This window comes from Galeopterus variegatus, unplaced genomic scaffold (genome assembly GCF_000696425.1).
Source record: "Galeopterus variegatus unplaced genomic scaffold, G_variegatus-3.0.2 Scaffold2286, whole genome shotgun sequence".
Classification (NCBI taxonomy): Eukaryota; Metazoa; Chordata; class Mammalia; order Dermoptera; family Cynocephalidae; genus Galeopterus; species Galeopterus variegatus.
This window is the reverse complement of record NW_007728397.1, coordinates 148,737-154,458: the sequence shown is the minus strand read 5'-3', so window position 1 is coordinate 154,458 and position 5,722 is coordinate 148,737.

Here is a 5,722-nt window from a genome sequence, read left to right as displayed (position 1 = left end):
TTTGAATTGAGGTTGATAAACTAAGTGTTGCTATGTCCATCTCACCAGTTAATAAAAAATTATGATTGTTCTTGTTTAATTTACCTTTGATAAATATGTAGTAGTAAAGATTCAGGAATATTGTAAGCAAAGCTTTAAGTATATAGCCCAGGCCTCTCTTCCTGTTCTGCATTGTGAGTAAAATATAGGAAAGCATATCCTTATTCTTTTATTTGTGTAGTCTAAGAAAAATTATTCTTTGGTTATACGAAAGAAAATTTTTTTTCCCATTTTCCCTAATGACAGGAAATTAATTGATTTTGATTATAATTGCTAGATACGATGAAGAGCTGTCTGGCTGAAACACTACCAAAATGAAATTTTTTCCTTAGAAAGTTAGTCAGCCAGTGAGCGGGAACCGGTCTGTATGTGGGATCCGAACCCTCGGCGGGAGCGCTGCCGCGCTTCCCAAGCGGTGCACTATAGCAGTGCGCCACCAGGCCGGCCCCTTGAGGGATGCTTAATTACTGTCATCTCAGAGAGCAGGAAGAGATATTAAGCATTACCTTCTGATTTCATGTTGTATTTTACGTGTGATTTGTAAAGGAAGGTGGAGGGGTCGCCAGTGCCACAAGGGTCTGCAGGGCTCACCTCTTTCAGTGGCTTGGGTGGCAGTCAGGGGGGGGGGCTGGCACTATTCTCCAGGTCCAAGGGGGGGGGGGGGGGGGGTGCCAGCACCACACAGGTCTCACAAGCATTTTATTTAGTTGTTACATCTCTTTAGTCTTCTTCACTCTGGAACAGTTTCTCAGCTTTTCATTTTATCTTTCATGACAGGTATTTTAAAAGAATACTGGCCAGTTATTTTGTAGAGTCTCAATTTGTGTTTGTTTGACTGTTCAAATTTATCTTTAGATTAAAATTGAACATTTTTGGCAAAAATATTCCAAAAGTAACATTGGTCCTTGTGGTGTTAAGCTTGGCCACTTAATTAAAAGGCAGTATCTGACAGATAGCTTTGAAATTTTCTAAGCATTTTGTCCTCAGCAACTGTTTACTCAGTAGTTTTGGCATTCACTGATGATTATTGCCCAAATCATCCTGCTGTCAAGAGCTTTTCCTTTCTGCTCCCTTCCTCCTCCCTTCTTTTTGTTGTATCAATATCTACTCTTGGATTCTTTCACTGTTTTTCAGTGCATTAAGATCCATACTTCTCACTCATTTAGATTCTCAAAATTTCCAGATTTGGCCCGCATGAGCCCTTTTTAATGTTCTATGTCTTTTTCACCTGTCTCTGGTTTGTGAATACTTCCTTTCTACCACAAAATGTTTCAGACATGTCCTTTCCCAGCCCTGCAATCAGTTATCTCTGTAAGAAGTCTTGTTCCTTTAAGTGAAAACAATAAGTAGAAATCAATATTTGAGTGCTAGGTGTGCTCCTGGCTATTGGGCTGTTATAAATTTTAGGCTATTCTAGCAGACAGAACTGGCAAATGTTAAAAAAAAAAAAAAAAAAAAAAAAGCTCAAATTTTACTGATGCCTCTACTCCCAAGGTAACAACATACCATTCTTTCTCATTTTCCTCTGATTCCATATTTGGGTCTTCTTTCCTCCGTGGTGAGAAAACCTGGTTTCCACAAAATCAGTAAATGTACTAATTTTCTTAATCTGACAATACACAAAAAAAATCTCTCTGTAATATTTTATAATTCTCTGTGTAGAAGTCTTCATGCATTTTGCAGTAGAGTTTTTTTGTAGGTATCTGATGCTATTTTAAATAGTATTTTTGAATCATTTTATACATTGGATATTTATATCTGTATAGAAATTGAGTTTGTTAACTTTTTTAAAACATTGACCTTGGATTCAATGACCTTGATTGATTTAAATGTTAATTTTATGGTATAGTTGGAGATTCTTGTAGATTTTCTATGGATAATCGTGTTTGCCAATATTGTCAGTTTTCTTTTTTTGGAATTCAGTTCTTCATATAAAGTCCCTTTTAAAAACAAAACAGAATAAAAACAAACATTTTTATTTCTCTTCCTTTCCACATTGCCATGGAGAAGACCTCTAATACCAACCTGAATAAATGTGGTCATAGCAGGCATCTTTCTCTTACTTTGGACTTTAAAGGGAATATGTATAACGTTGTACCATTAAGTGTGGTAATTGCTATAAGTTTTTTTTTTTTTTTTTGGTAGTTATCTTTTGTCAGATTAAGGAAATTCCCTTATATGTCTGTTTTGGGAATTCTTTTCCCTCTTTTTTTTTGAATAATGAATGGTTGTTGAATTTCATCAAATGCATTTTATGCATCTGTTGAGATGAATGTATGATTTTCTTTTTTATTCTTTTAATATGTGAATCATAATGATTATTGTTAAATGTTAGACAAACCTTGCATTTCTGGAGTAAACCCAAATTAGTTGTGATATGTTAACCTCTTTCATATATTTTGGGATTCAGTTGGCTAATAATTGCTTAGGATTTTGCTTGTATTTTCATGGAAAATACTGACATATGTTTTCTTTTTTTATAATATCTTGTCAGATTTTGATATTAACATTATGCTGTCATTGTAAAATGAACTGTGAATGTTGCCTTTTTTTCTGTTCTGTGAATGCCTTCTTTCTTAAATGTTTACTAGAATTTGCAAATGAAACCGTCTATACCTGGAAATTTTTTGTGGGAAGGTTTTTTTGTTTTGGGGGGGGGTTTGAGCTATTCATATATTCATAAGGTTTTAAAAATTGGAATTTGCATATTTTATTTAAATTTTCAAATTTCTTCACATTAAATCTTCTACAGTGTTGACTTATAATGTTACTAAATTTTGTAGAATCTGTAGTGATTGTACCTTTTCATTCCCGGTATTGGTTACTTGTGCCTTTTCCATTTTTTTCCCACCCTAGAATTTTATCAATTTTAATAATTGTTTCAAAACACCAGCTTTTTTGGTTTGTCGATCATCTCTATTACATGATTGTTTTCTATTTCACTAATAACTTCTATCTTTATTATTTTCTTTCCTTTACATCCCTTGGGCTTATTGGCTGTTCTTTGTCTAAAATCTTGAGATAGATGCCTAGGTACTTGATTTTTAGACTTCCTTTTCTAACATGAATTTAAAGCTACAGATTTTAGCATATCTGTAACTGAATCCTAAATTTAGATGTGTTATTTACCATTGGCATCCACTTAAGAACATTTTCTAATTATCATGATGACTTCTCTTTTAAGCCTATGTAATTCACAATTACAGTACATAATTTCCCAATATTTAAGTATTTTTATTTTTTTGTTAGATGTTAGATATTGTATATGAAAAATTACAGAAATCCTTTGAGTCTCTAGATATCTTTCCTCTGAGAGGATTTACTCTTTGGTTCAGATGGGTTGCTAGACAAGGAGCTGATCATCTTAATCCTGCCAGAGTACAATGAACTTTTGTCATTGTGATGGTTGGTCTATTTCTGATTCATCTGTACATCTAGGGTATAGTTTTGGTTTTATCCAAAAATTTGAGGTGTTTATAAGGACACCTTCCCTTTGGAAATCCCAAATTGCTATTTTTTTCTTCCAGCATCTGTGAAACTGGTTAGGTTTTCAGCCATCCAATTTGTATTAGGCACTTGCTTCAAAGGATACAAGGTCACCAGACATCAGGCTCATTTCTCTTGGTTTCCCTCCTCTCCCAGGTTTCAGCTCAGAGATTCTTATTATCTTGGTAGCCTTTCATGTTTTCAAACAAATTATTAAAAGTATTGTGTACAGCTTTTCTAGTTCTCTACTAGCTTAAAACCACTTATCTGGCATTGCTATGTGTAGAACTGACCTTGGATATTATGTATTTAAGTTCCAGTTCTTCAGCTTGCCAGTTATTTGGGCTAATCAACTAACTTCTCTAAGTCTCAGTTTTCTCACTTGAAAATAGGGATACTAATATTACTTTATAAGTTTATCGTGATGGTTAAAAAAGTGTATCTAAGTAAAGCATTAGGAACTGTGCTTGACATAAAATGAGTGCTATATGAAATTTGCTATTATTGTAATTTTTATTTTTATTTTTATTATAATTCACATCAAGCACATTAATGAGTTCTAGGCATAGAGTTAGCCACCAATACAAATTGTTCAATTTTAGTATTATGCTTTAAAATATTTTAAAACACACACAGAAGCACACTGTAACATAGGGTATAGCTCAAAGATTATGTTGGAAATTTAAAGATGCTGGCAGCCTGTGTTCTTTAGGTAGAATTACCACAGTTAGATTACTGCAGTTCGAATTTTGGTCCTTAGTCTTACAAGTTTAGAGCATTAATTCTACTGCTGATGTCACTACATTTAAGGATGATGACTCACATTAACCCAAATCAAAAGAGACTGATACATAAGCCAACATTCCAACGTAGTAATTTACAGTGAAAACTATCACTGTTGTGGATTCTAAAAATGCTTGCATTAGTATTACCAATGTATTCTCCATTTATAGACAGGTCTATTGGGGAAACCAAGTCATGGTTCAGAAGCTGTTTGGTACATATGGACTAGGGCAGGGCAAGATCTCTGCGGTTAGAAGAGCAGGAGGCACACTCCCCCAACCTAAGATGGCCTCACCACAGCAATGCTAGACAGGCTCTGGTGATAGTATCTGTCTTTTCCTTGGATTGCCAGGAGGATCTTGTAGTCAGACAGATCAGTGCTCTGGTGCCATCTCCACCATTTAGTAGGTATGTCATCTTGGACAGATTTCTTAAGTTCTTTGGGCCTCAGTTCCTCATCTGCAAAATGAAGCAGAGGCTTGCCTCTTAAGAGATGATGATTAAGTTGTGTAATTAATTTAAGGCATTTATTATAGCTCCTCAAATATAGAATATGCTCAATAAATGGTAGCTATTATGCTTTTGGTCAAGAAAGTAGACCATATCTTCATGTATTTTTGAGCATTATATGTTAATTTCATAATTTCATTCTTTAGTGCCTGTCTCCAACCTCTATCCTTTTACAGTTGCAGATGTTTCTCATTTGGTATTGGAGAAGGGGCCTCCACCAGCTTAATAAAAGGCATTGCCCGTGTATCACGGGGCACTTCAGAATTTATCACAGGCAAGGTCAGAATGTAGTCCAAGGTGAGACCGTTTGTCCAGTGGCAATACAGACCAACTGTGGGATGGGTGGGGGAAACTGCTGCAAGGGCAAGGGCAACAATTTGCCTCCAGAATGCATTTTTCTATATCCCCAAAGCTTTGTGCTATATACTTTGCGGGGCTACTTTTGGCCTTATGTAAAAGGAGACCCTGTAGTATCTAGAGAAATGGCATCTGGTCCTAGTAGTTGGAAGCCCAGAATGAGATGCTGAAAGAGATTGAGGCCTCTGTCTTTTTTCGTGACCAGCAACGGATCGCAACCCTCAGTGTCGCGCCCGTACCGGACCGGGACCGGCAAGGGGATCGCAACTCTCAGTGTTGCACCTGCACCTCGCTCAGCCAGTGAGCGGCCGGTCTGTATGTGGGATCCGAACCCTCGGCGGGAGCGCCGCCGCACTCCCAAGCGGCGCACTTGTAGCAGTGCACCACCGGGCCGGCCAGATTGAGGCCTCTGTAGTTGAGATGAGAGACAGAGAAACTAAGAGTTTTGGCTGTCATGATTGAGATTCTAGGTCTGTGCTCTAGGACCTCTTTTGGTACTGTATACTATCCTCCATGCAAAAGACAGAAAGAAAAGAAGGAACAATTG